This window comes from Eupeodes corollae, chromosome 3 (assembly GCF_945859685.1).
Source record: "Eupeodes corollae chromosome 3, idEupCoro1.1, whole genome shotgun sequence".
Lineage (NCBI taxonomy): Eukaryota > Metazoa > Arthropoda > Insecta > Diptera > Syrphidae > Eupeodes > Eupeodes corollae.
Window position 1 is genome coordinate 17,932,335 of NC_079149.1, and position 17,665 is coordinate 17,949,999.

Here is a 17,665-nt window from a genome sequence, read left to right on the forward strand (position 1 = left end):
TTGCAGAAAAAAAGTTAAAACTACAAAACACGCATTTAAAACTTATTGAACATGAATGTCTACAAAGGTACCAGTTCAAAGTTCAAAGATGAAAACTCATAATTTATGCTCACCTAAAAAAAAAAACACACTTTTCTCTAACAAACATTTTAGAAGAAAAATAGATGATGATTAAACTTTAAAAAAAAAACTCATCATAAGAGAGAGATTAACTTAATTTATTATATTTAATTGGCCTAATAAACTTTTAATCTATAAAATAGAAAAAAAATGTTTCATAAAAACAAATTGGGATTATTGCTGCCGTTGCCGCTGCTGCTGTTGTTAATTTCTGACACTCGCCAGCAGCGTGTTAATTTAAAAATAGATACTGCAGATTTAATCACAAATTAAAATAAAAAGTTATACCTAAACAAAATTGCATTGATTGACAACAACAACAAAATAAATAAATAAAATTAAGTTTTTGGCGAGGAAAAGAAGAATAAAATAAATGCAAATGGCCATCTTTTTGATACCCTCACTGTATTCACTGTTTTTTTTAAATATCTTTATATCAGAAATTTGCACACACTTCGATTAAATAAATTTAAATATTTTAACTGATTTTTAAACAACAACAACAAAGTAAGTAGGTACATACAATTTATTATTTATTTGTCTGAGATGAAGACGTTTAATAAAACAAAACCAAAAATTCAACTTTTTAAACCAGAAAAACACGAGCTATAAGAACACACTCCTTTTGTTGGTATCCACGCGTCGAATACAACTGATGCCAAATAGCACCTTCGACAAACTTTGAAGTCTCGCAATCCCAATCGCAATCGCAATGGCAATCCATTTGCCAGACCAGACCTAAGCGAAGCGAAGGCCTGACGTCGTCGTTGTTGTATTGGTCTAACTGAAAAACAGCTGGTAAGCTACAAACCTATCTATATAGACAACCAAGTAGTCGAAACGAAGAAAATACAAACAAAAATAAAAAAAGTATCTACAGAATATAAAATCCATGAGTTGAACGACAACGACGACGTAGATGACGACGACTACGTTGAGGAGTAGGTTTGGGTGACCAGACCAGACCTGAGACCACCAAACCAGAGAGAGAGCTGCTAGAATATGCCATAGAGCTCACGACTTGCAACACGAACATTGTAAACTATAGGACTTTATAGGAATTGTGGGCGTAAAGAGGGAAGAATGGAAAAAGCTGTCGCTCGTGTTTTTTCCTGGTTTTCATTCTTTTTGTACGTTTTGTATAAAATGGATGAAGTGACTATGACACAATGTTTACACTCAAGAAATGCGCTTCCCAGTTTCATTTGTGTATTCTAAAAAAAACATACTCTTATGTATATGTACTTATTATTATGAAAACATCCCGATCCCAGTCTTGAAACAAAAAAAAAAAACTGACAGGAACCATTAAAGAGTCAAGAATGTAAACAAAAGCACCTGAGGAAATAAAGGAGTATCTTTTCCTTTTTAATACATTCATATACCACACTGTATAATGTTTCTAATATATGTAAATATGAATATAAAAATACGTCAAGAAGAAGAAGGATAGGTAAAATAAGGATGTTGTTGGTTTTCAATTTCATAGCTTTGCAACTAAAAATAATAAAACAAGAATGAGAATTTCATGGAAGTAAACATTATGATTGACACTTATGATTGATGACTGAGAGTTATTCTGTTTGGCTTCTTGCATAAGATTTGTACATTGACAGGTAAAAATTTGTATTCACATTTTATGCTCTGCTTGTGCCGAACATCCATATGTCAATATAATAGAAAAAGGGGTTTAAAAACAAACCTACCTGAACAACTTTTGACAGATAAATTCACATTTTTGAAGACAAATAGACAAAAAGTCTGTTATCTGTCACTTCATGTTAACTATCGGTTTTGAATGACTTTTTGCTTACAGCGGATAATAGTGAAGATTACCCTAGTTTTTCTTTGACATTGTATTCAGTAAGTTAAAAAGGCTTTAAGCCGTGAACAAAACTGCCAATCAAGATCGACAACCATCATTAACACTTAACAATCATGACTGATAGTTTTTTTTACGACTGAATGTGATAAAACAGGTAAAACTTAAATAAATTTGTGTTTATGGTAAAAATTTATCGATCTTGAGTGATCAGGATGTTTAATCAGTCAAAACCGGTGATCTAAAAATGTTTCGTTAGCAATTTGCTCACTGCTGATAAACGTAGGTATTTTAATTGAGTTCTAAGCTCCCTTTCTTCTTTGTAAACAAAAATTTGACATCATGAGTATCAAGCAGGTTCATTCAAGATGGACAATGTTTACACATGTTTTTTGTACTTGCTATCAATCATGACTGATAGTATTGTTTACGACTGGAATTTATAAAGCTTATAAAACTTAAAGCAAATTATTTTAGATTTGAAAAAATTATCGGTCTTGAGTGACAAACAGGATGTTTTATCACTCATAATCGATGCTCAAAAATGTTTTGAAAGTGTTTTGTTTACAGCTGATTTTTTTTATAATTTACAGACACTCAAGGGGTTATTTGTACCTTTTATAAGTTTATATTTAAGCACAGTGCGAGCATTATTAAAATAGAGAAGGATTTAAGAGAAGATAATGGGAAGGAAAAACTGAGTTGGCCGAAGAATTGCACATTCTCGATGTGCGATTTAATTAAGAATCTCAATACCTGTCAGTACGCCTGAAATTGAGCTCAAGGGTAAACTGATGATCATTCCTGGCAGTTGGAGTATTACGGCTGAATCGTTAAAGGGGTGGAATTCATGTAACTAATTTAACAGAACAATTTTTGTAAAAATATCAATAAAACAACGAAAGGCATGAAACATTGTGGCGGTGTTCTGGCCATGTAAATGTTTCGATTATAATTCTATCGCCTATCTTGTTCAAATCCCTTTTTGTATTCTATCCAAGCGATTTAAACTGGTTTTAGGGGCACCTGCCCAGATATGGGATTTATGTTCAATTTTTGGATGGATGAAGAAGGCTTTGTAAATTACAGGCAGATCCAAAGGGATGAAACATTTCTTGCACCTTCGTCGTCGAAGAAATCCTAAGCACCTGGCAGTATTTTTGGCAATATCAATTGTATAAAACTACAGTTGATTAGTTTCCTGGATGCAAGTGCCACTCATAGATAGTGGCATCGGGAGTGTGTTACGCTTTAAGGACAGGAGACAGCATTGAGTTTTCAAAGCATTAAATTATACACGGTTTCTGACTCCCCATTGGACAATGCTGTCAGGATCAGAATTTAATGAGCTTATCATAAATTCCACATCCGAAGGACAAGGATGTTAATCTAGAAACGAGTGTGAAAAGCTAAGGGTACTGTCGGCGGGGAAACAGTTTAATGGCTTAGAAGTGGTAGACATAAGATCATTTATGAATATAAGGAAGAGAGTCGGAGAAAAAACGGAACCCTGGGGGGCACCAGCATTTATTTTAAGAATTTCAGACTAGAAACCATCAAATACAATTTGTATTGAACGGTTAGAAAGGTAATTTCTAATCCAACGAAGAAGAGATTCATCAATACCCAAAGCACGTATTTCTGATAAGAGAGCTTGGTGCCAAACTCTATTTAATGCTTTTGAAATATCAAGTTCAATAATCTTACATTCTCCAAAACGATGTAAAGATTTGTTCCACTGTTCGGTAAGTAAACCAAGAGATCACCAGTGGAATTATTGCTAAGAAAGCCATATTGTCGGTCATTAAGAAGCTTCCGTTCTTCAAGATATTTCATAAGTTGATAATTAATCAGCGTTTCCAAGACCTTGGAAAGAAGGAACGTGAGTGCTGTCGGACGATAGTAAGAGAGAAAGAAGGATTCGCCTTTTTAAGGGACAGGCTGGATAAACGTAAAAAGGATTTAACTAATTATTTACCTTTTCCCCTATTAACAAAAATGTAACATGTTTGGAATTTTTACAGATTTTTAATGAGTAAGGCTTTAAACTGTGAGCAAAACTTTAAGTCAAGATGGATAAAGTTTACCACTATCTATTTTTGCACATGTTATCAATCATGACTAATATTTATTTAAACTACTGAAAGTTTAATGGGCGATAAAAAATTCAAAGCGAATAAGTTATAGTACAAATGATCAAAACTGATGTCAAAAATATTTTGAAAACGTTAAACTTTCAGCCTACCAAAAAACATCGATCATATAGATAGATAGATCTTTATTGTAACTGAAATTCTTATAATTTAAACCTAGATTGCACAATTTACAGAGATATGGTGTCTTACATTCTACCTTACTACTGAAAATATTATAACAAGCATTCAATTTATATCACAGATTTATTACATTTTGAAGGAAAAGTTACTAAAAAAAACCTTCATTAGATATTAGAATTTTTTCATAGGAAGAGAGAAGTGGGGAGCAGAAAACTGTCCTAAGATGTTGTTTAGATTTTATCACAGAAAAAAAGTATACTAATAAATAAGAATGAATAAATTAATAATAAATTAAAGAATAAATATATAAATAAATAAATAAATCACAAGAAACAAATAGAGAAAACAAAATCAGTATATAAATAAATAATAATTAATTAGATAAATGTAACATTCATTTATTAATAAATAAATCAAAAGAAAACAAAAATTTACTAACACCTTAAGCAGCTAAGTTTGAGATTAAATTGTTACCCGAACAATTACACGATAAAATATAACGGTCTTGTAACTTCGAAATTCTTACAGGAACCTCATCAATATTTGCTATTCTATGAAGCTCTTTTGTAGATAAGCATAATTTTTAATATTTTATTTTGCATTATTTGTAATTTTTGTATATGAGTTTTGGCACATTTTCCCCAGACAGGGGAACCATAGAAAATTATACTTTGGAAATCATATGTGTCAGTCGATAATTTTTTCAAGTCAAAAATAGCTTTGGGTCTGGTAAAAATATCCATATTGAGTGATGTTTTATCAGTCGAAGCTTATGATCAAAAAGGTTTTATCATCGTTAAACCTTGAAGGAGACTTCTTAGATTTGAAAACTGAAAGCAAATTTGAGTTTGTTAAAAATAATGGATCTTGAATTACTGACACTCACAAAATGTGTTGAGAGCTTTTAACTCAAAAATAGACATCTTAGATTGCAAAACTGATTCAAATTTGAGTTTGACTGAAACTATCGATCTTGAATGACAATCATGATGTTTTATTAGTCAAAACTGATACTCACATAATATTATCATAGTGTTAAGCTTTAAAATGATGGTCAAGACATTAAAACTGAAAGCAATCTAAGATTGACCACATTGACTTGGACCACTACCTCGTTGTAGCCAAGGTACGGCTACGGATATCCCGGTCCAAACCAAAACAAGAAAGTACTGTGAGAAGTTTCGACGTTACACGATCGAGTCTCTAGTAAGCTCTTAAGAAGTCCTATGCTGCCTGCATTTAGCAATGAAAACCAGTGGCAACATTGGATTGCAGCCATCAGAGATGCCGCTAGGTTTCACACGGCCGCAACAGCGAAACCCCTGGTTTGACGACGAATACCAGCAAGCGCACGCAGCGAAACAAGAGAATACAAAGGACTGCACAGAAGGACCAGAGCTGCTCGCGAGCTCTACGAGCAGAAGAGAACAGAGGAACGGCTTCTAAGATGGAAAAAAGGGAGTATGAGAAGCACTCGATTAAGGAGATAGAGGGATTTCACAACAGGAATGAGGTCCGTAAATTTTACCAAAAAGTGAAAAAAAACCTACCAAGGGTACCATTAGCCATGAACCGAAGCCTGTAAGGACTGTCACGGGAAACATCGTAGTAGAACCGCAGTCTATGTTGAGAATATGGAAAGACCAATTCTCGAAATTATATAACCTCGATGACGAACCGAATTTCGCTGTAAGGGAGATAGAACCACTCAACCTCGGTGACGCAGATCAAAAATTCTGCTTACCCGACCTTGACGAAGTGAAGATAGCTATATCTAAACTTAAGTCAAACAAAGCTGATGGAGCTGACGGCATCGCTGCCGAACTATTCAAAGCAGCAGGCGATGACTTGGTACGGAGCATGCACCAACTCATCTGCAAAATATGGTCGGAAGAAAGCATGCCCGATGAGTGTGGAATCTCAGCATAGTTTGCCCGATACATAAAAAAGGAGACCATCCAAATTGCGCCAACTAAAGAGGAACCAGTCCCCTTAACATTGCATATAAGATCCTCTCTGCCGTATTATGTGAACGTCTGAAGCCGTTCGTCAAAAACCTGGTAGATCCTTATCAGTGTGGCTTCAGACCATTAAAGTCCGCTATCCACCAAATTTTCACACTACAGCATATTTTGGAAAAAGCCAAGGAACTTCAAATCAATGCCCACCATCGTTTTTAAAGCCGCGTATTACAGCATCTATAGGGAAGAGCTCTACAGAGCAATGTCTAGTTTTGGCACCTCTGTCAAACTTATCCGTTTGTGCAGAATGACGATGGAGAATGCACGCTGCTCTATCAAGGTCGGAAGGGATCTTACCGATGCATTTGATGTCAAAAAAGCTTTTAGACAAGGCGATGCACTCTCATGCGACTTCTTCAACATCGTTCTGGAAAGACTTGTGCAAAACTCAACCGTCAACACAAGAGGCACAATCTTCCAAAGGTTCATCCAGTAACTCGGATACGCAGATGATATTGACATAATTAGAAGATCAAAGCGTGATGTGAGTAAAGGGTTTTTGAGCATTGAGACAGAAGCGAAGAAGATGGGTTTAGTGTTCAATGAGGGCAACACCAAGTATATTCTGTCATCAGAAAAGGACATCAAACGACGACGTCTTGGACAGAACGTCACCATGGACAGCTATAACTTCGAGGTAGTTAAGAACTTTGTCTACCTAGGCACCGCTATTAACACAGACAACGACACCAGCGATGACATCAAACGAAGAATAACTCTTACAAATCGCTGCTTCTTTGGACTTAGAAGGCAATTAAGTAGTAAAGTCCTCTTTGCAACATCTAAAATCACCTTCTATAAGACACTCATCATCCCGGTTCTCATTTATGGCGCTGAGGCCTGGACCCTGTCAAAGAAAGATGAGAACGTCTTAGGATGCTTCGAGGGAAAAATTCGTCGGGTGATTTTTGGTCCCGTACGCATAGATGGAGAATGGAGGAGAAGATATAACGACGAACTGTACGGGCTGTACAGCGACACTGACCTAGTCAGCAGAATTAAAGTCCAACGGCTTAGATGGCTAGGTCATGTAGAGCGAATGGACATCAACGCTCCAGCCCGGAAGGTCATTCAATCCAATCCCGATTGACGGCGCAGTAGAGGAAGACCGCGACTCAGGTGGCGCACTCAGGTTGGTGAAGACCTCAACTAACTTGGCTTGCGAAACTGGAAACAGCTAGGTAGGGACTGAGTTGGCTGGAGACGCATGTTGGTTGAGGCCCAGGTCCACCCCGGACTGTAGCGCCACCTTAAGTAAGTAAGTACTTTTAGATTTGGTACAAATTATTACCTATTTTTAATGACAATCGTGCAAATTTCAGCTTGGTAAGAATTATGGATCTTGAATGACAATCATGATGTTTAATCAGTGAAAACTGATACTCAAAAAATGTTTTGGGAGCTTTAAATTTTAACAGTCAAAACTCAACCCAACAAAGTATAGCAAAAGCTTTAGGCGTCAAAATTACAAGAAAATTCGAGTCTAGAATAAATTATTATCAGAATAAATTATTATCGATTTTGATTGACACTCACAAAATATTGTTTTGCTGCCTTTTAACTTCAAAACAGACGCCTAAGATGTAAAAACTAAAATCAAATTTGAATTAAGTAAAATCTATACGTCCTAAACAATGATATTATTGTCTTCAGTCAAAACTGATGATCAAACAATAATTGTACAGTGTTAAACACAAATACAGAAACATTCAAAGAATCGCAAATAATTTGAGTTAGTTTTCTTCTGCTATAAATTTACTGTTCTGGTGAAATTCACCCACCCTTCATTCAGGTTATCGTTCCCTAAGCTATGCGCTTTTGTTGTATAACATGTCTAATAAATTCTTGTTTTGAGAAAAAAGCTTTCTTTAAAATTAAAATTGCTGTGAATACGATGAAGTCGACTGCATCACAGCACAGCTGCATCACTACCCTCAACCATGCAATAGACTAATGAATTCACTATTTTTATCTGCGGCAAAGGTAGGTATGATATAAATATTAAATAAAGACCATTTATGAACTTTGCAGAAAAATTCAAAATTCAACAAAATGAAAAACTCTAATAAACGTTTACAGTTTATGTTTTCCAAAGTCATCACTATAAAGTGTCAACTAAAATATTAGCTTTTTTCAAGATTATTTTACATAGATTAGAAATAGCTCTTTAATGACCCTTAACAATGTAGGCTCTAATAAAGGTTTTCTTGTTTTCGGAAAAGCTTTTTTATAGCTCTAAAAAGATTTATCTTCTGAGAAGAGTTCAAGATTGGAAATTTGATTTCATTTCTTTAAGTGACAAGTCATGTATTCGAGTTTTTTTCCTCAGCAATGATAATTTCAAGACTATACAACCAGGTTTTGCTCCTTATTTTAGTGCATTATGTTGTTGCATATTTTGAAAAACTGCACCCTCCATTCAGGGTTAAATGCAATTAGAGCAAGAACTGTTTTCTTTCTAAGTTCGTGCATAATGATTGTTGGCGATTTATTACGAGTAGCAGCATAATCGCATCAGAATGTAACGAGACAACAACGAAGCCCGAGTTAAAGTCATTATCGTGAGGTGGTGGTATTCATGAACTTGGCGGCGGCGATGACCAGAGTTACTCATAGGTAATGATGATGGTATGGTGTGTTGTGGTGAAGCAATCCACTTCTTTTTATACTTAGAGATTAATTAGTTGGTAATGCACGCCAAATAAAAATACCATAAGTACTCTTTGAAAAATAAAACAAAAGACCAAGGCTATAGCTAAAAAAAGGTACCTACAATTGCTGAGGATTTTTCTGTTAATTGAATTAATGGAAAAATGTTGTATTTCCTGGAAAATTAGTAAGAAGACATAAATACTGATAACGGAAGTCTAGATGATGGATTGGATTGTGTAAGGTGAGGGAGGGACATAAGCTTAAAATAAATTGCTACTTATTTGCTTTTGAATCACTATTTTAATTGGAATGGTATGAATCCATGTTTAAGTGTTCATATAAAATTAAAAAGCATTTCTTTTTCCCTGGAAATTTTACTAAAATTAAATTCTGTAAAAAATATTAAAATAATAATAAATCAATCTCAAGGAATTACTTATGTAAGAATTCAAAGAAAAGACTTGTTGCTCTTATTTCACAAATTACAAAAATGTATGAATTTTTTCTATAGATGATAAGAAATATAGGTTCTTGTCTTTTTAAAAAGAAATACACGACATTAACCTACATTTTTGAGATGTTTCCTTTAAATGAGCTATTATTAAACTTCCTAGTCATTAACTTCAACACAATTGATAGATTATTTCAAATTAAACAATCCAACACGTGTAAATTGGGTGCCGTACAATTAAGTAGATAGTAATAAGGTCGAATCGGTTTCACTTCCATTTGAATTTATTTCCAAATTGAAATAAAACTATGTATTACCTTGAGTAAGAAGTAACCCAGCTTGGGGAGACTATAGGATTCGGCTAAGAGCGAGTGTGGGTATTTGTAAAGTTTTCACTCATTTAATGGAAAAGTAACTTGCACGATGCAAGAAGTTTTTTACCCCTTCTGATCTGGCTATAATTTTTAAAGCCTATATTCGTTCAAGACTTAAGTACAATTCCCATATTTGAACAGGTACTCCTATAACCCACTTGAATCTCTTGGACAGAATTTAAAAGAGAGCTCTAAAATTGATAGGTTACCGTTGTCTTACTGAAACTTTTGCATCTCTCGAGCACCGTCGTATTGTCTCGTCATTATTTTATAGTTATACATTCATAAGCCAAGCTCTAATGAAATAGCCAGTTGCATTCGTCCCCTTTAACAATTCAACCGAAGCTTGTTTTTAATATTGAGTGGAACAAAGCTAAAAGTCAATGAACGGGTGCTTGTTTGGTTGACTTGGAGAAGTCCTTCGACACCGTATGGTTAGAGGGTCTGTATCCTAAGTTAAACAGACTTGGCGTAATTAAACTACTGTTGTATACGCTTTAAGACATCTTTAATGGTAGGGTTATTGTCAAAATTGGCAATGTGCAATGTAACATCTACCAAAATCTTTGATATTAAAAATATTCTTCAACGGGGAGCGGTGAACTCGCCGATCTTATTCAGCATTTACACCAGTGATCTTATAGCAAGTCTGATTCAATCAATAGCTCCAAAATTGAGGTTATTAAGACACTTTTGCAGGGTGACTTCGACAAGATTCAGCAATATTTCGATGACTGGAAGTAAAAAATCAACTTTTAGATATACGAAACTATTCTGTTCAGGACTCCACTGTATGAAGCCTCAAGGGATACGAAAAAGAACTGGAATGATCTAGTGATCGTTGGACCAAATCGACAGCCACTGGCGAATAAAAGTGTAGTACCTTGCCATCTGGTTGGATCAGTACTTGTATTTAGACAGACATATGAATGTTGCTCTGGCAAGAGCTAGGGGAGCTTTTGCCCTGACAAAACGGCTGGTTTTTACAAGCCGTCTTGAGAGCAGGTAATTTGCTACATGGCCCTTATTCGGCCGATGATTGCCTATGGGTACCCCGTACGGTTCAACGTTGCCCCGTCTCAAATGGAAAAGGTTCGGGTGTTTAAGAGACAATGTCTGCGACGTTGCCTTGGACTACAGAGAACACCAGAGAAGGAGTACAAACATTACTATTCCAACCAGATTCTATACAACAGAGCCAACATAAACAGAGTAGATAATTTCTTGTTGAAGCTTGGTAGAGGTCACATTACGAGATCGATGTCATCGACTAACAAATTAATTTTTCGGGCTTACTAACCCAACAATTAGTACTACGAAAGTGCACGTTTAAGTGGCAAAATTCCGCTCGAAGCTTTCCTCTATTTAAACAATCCAGGGCTGATACAGGAAAGGGAGGCGTTTCCGCTAATCTATAACACGTCAGCCATAAAATTGTAGATAATCGAATCTTTTACTTGCCGAGCGCCATCGGTTCAGTAGGACTGTTTCCGATAACATTACATTAACAACAATAAATGGCGAAAGCTCAAGACGCTAGAAGTTTGCGTTGTATGCATCTTTCTCTCTCAAGGGAAGCGGATGTATGTATATGATTGCGGCTTATGCGGCTGGAGCTCCGCAGGTCACTTACTTTGCATCAGAACTCGAGATTGTTTTTAGGGAACTTAAACTGAGCTTGGAAGAAAACTATTTCATCTTGGCCGGTGATTTGAACGCAAAACATGAAGATTGGGGAAATCAACATAATAATCCCAGAGGTAACCATCTTTTTAATTTGATGAATCTTTACAGCGTTGAATATGGCGTCGACCTGCTGGCTACTGAAAAGCCATCGTATCTAAGAAGTGGCTCCTTTCTGAATCTTTTGCTGTACGACACCAGACTGACAGTTACAGACAAAGTAGGTAATCACCCGCGAAACTGCTTACAGACAGTCGAGTACGACAGTGATCACTGCGGACTGGCTGCTGTAATGCAGATTCCGAACGAACGCGTGGAATTGGAAGAATACGTTGCAACGCACTCTTACAATTACAGTAAGATGCGTTGGCCTCGTTTCACCAACGCCTTAGCGAGAGAACTTCGTTCGAGTGACATAGCCCCACCAAACAACAGAAACCTTACAAATACAGAAATTGACCAACATTTACAACAGATGGACGAAACAATAAAACGAACAATGGAAAGGACAATTCCAAAGTACAAAGAACGGGACCAAATGGACGCTTACAGAAACGCGACTATTGACGCACTACGTAGGCACATGAGTGGCTTACTGACAAGACTCAAAAACTTGTACAGACGACTTACAGACCCACACGACTTGGAGGTTAGGACACTGAAATCGTCAATAAAAAATGTCAATCTGTTGATTAAGGAGAACTACAGGCTATCAATTAACAAGTACTGGGACCGCAAGATCCGGTCAGTTAATTCGAGCGACCCTAGTATGTTCCCTAAAATCAACAAGATATTCAGAAAAAAGAACGACAATGACCTTCCGAGTCTGAAACTCCAAAGAACCGAAGAAAACAGAGACGTACTCATGACAGCGCAAATAGATCCAGAAGAAGCCATCTTTGACGATGACTTTTATATAATTGAAGATCCGAAGGAAAAAGTGGAGACGGTGGGAGCTGCTTTCCAGCAAGTGTACAAGGTGAATGTTAGCATTCGCCCCAACCACGACCTGGAAAACAGAGCCCTACTTAATCACTTTTACCTCCGTAATGATATCACACATTGGCGATCTGAGAACCGCGGTTTCATGCGGTTCAATGACGATTCCTTGGCAAATGCCATAATCGCCGAGCAAACGGGACCAAGTCCCTTGTTAGTGACGAAGGTTGAGCTTCAGCTCATCCTTAATTCAATAAAAAACAAAAAGTCAGCAGGTGTCGATGGTATATCCAACGTTGTACTAAGACATTTACCGATGGAAGCAATTGACATTTACACCACACTCTTCAACAATGCACTGAATAATGCATATTATCCAGTGCATTGGAAGACTGCTGTGGTTCATCCTCTCCCGAAAAAGGGAAAGGACAACTCCAACCCGTCAAATCTTCGGTCGATAAATCTTGTTCCGAGTATCAGTAAAGTTTTCGAAAAGATCATCAATAGGGCTGTGACTAAGTGGGCTGCGGACAACAAAATAATTCCGGATAAAAAGTTCGGGTTCAAGGCGGGTCATGACACAATTCATGCTGCGTCTAAACTCGTTTCTGATATCCAATGGACTAAATCAAAACAACAATGCACAGGTGCTGTCCTGGTTGATTTGGAAAAGGCCTTTGACACCGTATGGTTAGAGGGTCTTTACCTAAAACTGAGCAGTCTTGGCATAAGCAAGCCATTGTTGTATATACTTTATGATATGCTTAACGGTAGAAAGTGAGTTGTCAAAAGTAGCAATGTAACTTCTACCACAACATTCTCAATTAAAAATGGTCTTCAACAGGGAGCGGTGAATTCGCCGATTCTCTTCAGCATTTACACCAGCGATCTGAAAGGTAGTCTTACAAAGGCAATTGCGTACGCCGACGATCTAATTGCGTACAGAACGGCCCGAAAGGTTCAGGTTATTAGAATTCTCTTGTAGCGTGATTTCGACAAGATTCAGCGATATTGCGACGACTGGAAACTGAAAATAAATGCCCAGAAGTCGGAGACAATTCTGTTTCGGACTCCGTTGGCTGGGGCCACGAGGGATACGTGTAAGAATTGGCGCAAGATGGTCATCGTCGATCTTCACGGGCAGCCATTAGCTAGCAAAAGTGTAGTGAAGTACCTCGTAATCTGGTTAGATCAGTATTTATATTTCGACAGACATATAAATGCTGCTCTGACCAGGGCCAGAGGAGCCTTCGCTCTGACGAAACGGCTGTTTTACAGCAGTCGGCTTTGCCCCAGAGTGAAGGTAATTTGCTACACACAAAGGCCGATGATCGTTTATGGTTGTCCTGTGTGGTTTAACGTTGCCCCCTCCCAGATGGAGAAGTTTCGGGTTTTCGAGAGGCAGTGTTTACGACGCTGTACCGGCTTATATTGAACAGCCAAATCTTCTTACGTGCATTACTATAACAACGGGGCTCGAATCAACAGAATTGACAAATTCGTGATAAAACTCGTTCTAGGTAACATTGCAAGAGCTATGTCTTCGAACAACAATTTAACTTTCGGGACGTTTTATCCGAACGACAAGTATTTAGAGGGTGCACGCTTGAGCGGCTTCATTCTATCTTTTTAAATAGATACAGGTACATTAGCAGTTCCGTTCATCTAGGATAGGCGACTCCTGCACAATCGGGACGTCATGGCACAAGGCTGAGCAGAGCTCCTTCGGTTCAGTAGGGTTGTGTCCGAACGTGACCGAAGTGATAGGTGAAGCAGAAGAATCAGTTTTGGTGGCTTCAATCGGCACTTGATAGTAGGTAGTCGGGATGTTGTTTTAAGCCCAAATATCGTTGACCTGGGCTAAAATATTCTCCCGTTAAAGTTGTTTGACACTTTGGACAAAAATTGAAGATTATCGATCAGATCAACAACGGGTTATCCATTTCCGGTTTCAAAAATATAGGACTGGAATATTGTCTTCGAGAGGAGATTATTGTTTACATAGTCGTCCAACTACGCAATTGCCAAAATTGTGAAAAAATATTGTAATTTTGTAAGGCCTGTCTATCATCAGTCACTCATACCACTGAAAATATAGCTGCTGTAAGTGAAAGTGTTGCCGAAGACCCGAATGTGTAGATTCCTCGTCGTTCTCAGCAATTTGGACTCTCTTAAGGCACATTATGGCGTATTTTGCATTTGGATCTACATATACATCCATACAAAGTCCAGCTCACACTACAACTGAAGCCAGCTGACCATTCACAAAGTCGTAGATACGTCGAATGGGTGCTTGAACAGCAGGTGTTCTACGGCGATTTTTCCAACAAATTTTTTTCAGCGACAAAGCACATTTTTAACAAATGTTAATAAATAAAATTATCGTATTTGGGGTTCTGAGAATCCTTAAGTGATGAAAGAGAGGACATTAAATCCACAAAAAGTCACTGTTTGATGTGCTTTAAGAACGACTTTCATTATCATTATGGTCATTATGAAGCATTATGGTCATATGATAACCGACTTTTTTGTGCCTTCTATTAAAGAATACGACTTGGAGAATATGTGGTTTTAACAAGACGGTGCCACACGCCACCGAACTCGAGCGAATAAGGCTTTATTGCATAGATATTTACGTGGCGATATCAACTGGCCACTAAGATCATGCGATTTGACAACGCTGTACTTTTTTTGGGAGACAACGCGAGAGATCGTGTTTATGCAGGTAAACCTTTTACTTTTAAGCACTTTAAAACCAGCATTCATCAAGTTATGGCTGACATACCACTCACAATGTGTCAAAAAGTGTTTTTAATTTTTAATTGATCAGATGGAATCAAAGTTAAGACTATAAACGTACCGTAGAAAAAGTTATGCCCCTTTTTGAGATAAATGATTCAATTTTTAGCAGTCAACGCTTTTAAATACAAAACTAAACGTCAAATTCATTCAACGTTGTGATATTTGACGGTGCGTAGAGAAATAAAATTTAATTTTTTGGTGACGTCAGAGAGTCATCGCGTTCAGAAATTGTAGCTTTTTCATAAGAACGGAGATTCGTAAATATATCCAAAAAAATGAATAATTTCGATGAAAAACTCATTTATAAAAAACTGAAAACTGTGACCCGTATTTATAAAGAAAACATATTTAAAATAATTATTTCAGATCCCGTGTTGAGGAAAAGTTCAGTACGGAATACAAATATTCCGTACTCAAATGGAACTGCCATTAGTTTGAGTTCGAAAAATTCTTATGAAATATTTAAAATTTTAAATTTTTTTTAAAATTTAAATAAGTAAAATAAAAATTAAAATCAATTTTCCAGTTTGTTTTTAACCTGCTGTCGACACGCAAATTACATAACGGCGGAATGAAACCCTTCAGCCTTTCAAACTCTTCCTACAGGTGTTTTTTACAATCAACCAATTTTAACTTTTAAAAGAATATGAAAATCAATCTTGTCTTGAAAAAAAAAAAACATATTTACAAAGCAATAAGAATCTATAAATAGGTTAAAAAGTAATTTAAGACGATTATGTCCATATGTTGAGTTCATTGGATGACTTTTTCAATATAATCAGTTCGGCATTCAATTTTACTGATAAAAAAAACCAACAAGGAAAAAGAAGCATCTTTGCTTACAATGAACATTAAAAAATCGAATTTGTTTAAACATTTCAGACTGCGTGTTAAAAATATGACTAGGTTAGTCCAAAAATAAAATAAAAAAATATTATAAATTGATAAATCATATGAAGGAAACATAATGAATTGATTTTAATGTTTTTGTTTTAAGTTCAAGTACCCAAAACAGTTAATAAAGCGATTCAATACGGAAGTAAACAAGTACGTGAGCTATCGCTCGTACTTATACATAAATGTATTCAAAAATTAAGAGACGAATATAATACTGAGCTGAATATTGATCGGAAAAAGTTCTTTTTCTGTCCCACCAACAAAATAAGCCTTTACTTTTCAAGGCTAACGCAAGAAACATGATGATTTTGCAAGGTAAAAATCTTTGTATCTTAGATACTATGACAATGGGCAGATTTAGAAAACATAAGAGACTTCATTTGCAGTCATCTGCATTCTTTTAATGTAAATTTTATCCAAGGCAACTAGTTAGTTTTTTAAGTGTCATAAACTTCAAATTACTTCTATTACCTCTGCTTTCAGTTGATCGTTCAAAAACTACTAAAAACATTATTGTCTACAATCCCACCTCGACAATTTTTCGGAGATAAGTCTTTTTGACAGCTGTCACTTGATTTATGCTCAGTTTGGTTTTCATTTTTTAATGAATGGAATTATTTCTGAGCAGCTGGTTAATTTTTGTTAGAGTTATGTGAAGTCGCTTGTAAATGCAGATAAAAACCCGAGACAATTGACAATCTCTTCTCTGTCCATGGTACATAGGATAGGGTTATGTATGGAATAACACATCGGACAAATGGCCTCCACGGCTTTGCATGCACATGCGCACTCTTTTGTTGAAATTTTCCATGACCATTCTGCATAAATGTGGCTGAATTTCGATGATGCAGCGTTGAAGCTCCTCCTTTAATGCACTGGTAGTTATGGGCTTGTTGACATAGACTTGTGATTTAAAATAACCCCATAAAAAGAAGTTTCATGGTGTTAAATCACACGATCTAGGAGGCCAATTTTGATCACCGAAACGAGAGAGTACACGACCTGGAAATGTCTCATGCAATAATTGAATTGTTTCACGGGCTGTATGACATTTGGCACCGTCTTGTTGAAACCACATATCCAATATCATCCAATTTTGGCAGAAAGAACTGTGTTATCATGTCGCGATTTCGAGCACCAGTAACAGTCACTGCTTGACCAGCATCATATTCAAAAAGATATGGCCCAATTATGCCTTCAGCCCAAAATCCACACCATACAGCCACGCGTTATGGATGCATTTGTTTTTCGACAATCACATGTGGGTTCTCCGAACCCCAAATGTGGCAATTTTGGCGATAGACAAAGCCATCAAGATGAAAATGTGCTTCATCGCTTAGGATGATTTTGCTCGAAAAATCAGGGTCCATTTGTTGATGTTCAATAATCCATTCAACGAACTCTCTTCTCTGTCCATGGTCATTAAGCTTCAATTGTTGTGTTAATTGAATTTTGTAAGCATGAAGACACAGATCTTTGGTGAGTATACGCTGTAGAGAGGTTCTTGAAATTTGCAATTCTTGTCCACGACGTCGAATTGAGGTTCCTGGATTGTCAGCAACACTCTCACGCACTGCTTCGACATTCACATTTGAAGGGCTTGGATTTGGACGACCAGTGTGTTTGGC

The 17,665-nt window shown here is 36.6% G+C and overlaps 1 protein-coding gene across 3 annotated transcripts in view; it reads right to left on the reverse strand.

Annotated features, from left to right (window-relative positions):
* The window catches only part of LOC129949659 (ubiquitin-conjugating enzyme E2 W), a 54,835-nt gene that overhangs the window by 31,293 nt on the left and 5,877 nt on the right, over window positions 1-17,665 (reverse strand). For 2 of the 3 annotated variants that reach the window (XM_056061246.1, XM_056061245.1), the window contains exon 1: window positions 644-830. The exons of the other annotated variant lie outside the window; for it this stretch is intronic. The gene's annotated coding sequence lies outside the window, so the exon portion shown is untranslated. Of the gene's footprint in view, window positions 1-643; window positions 831-17,665 lie in introns of those variants that run through there. 3 annotated transcript variants of the gene reach the window in all.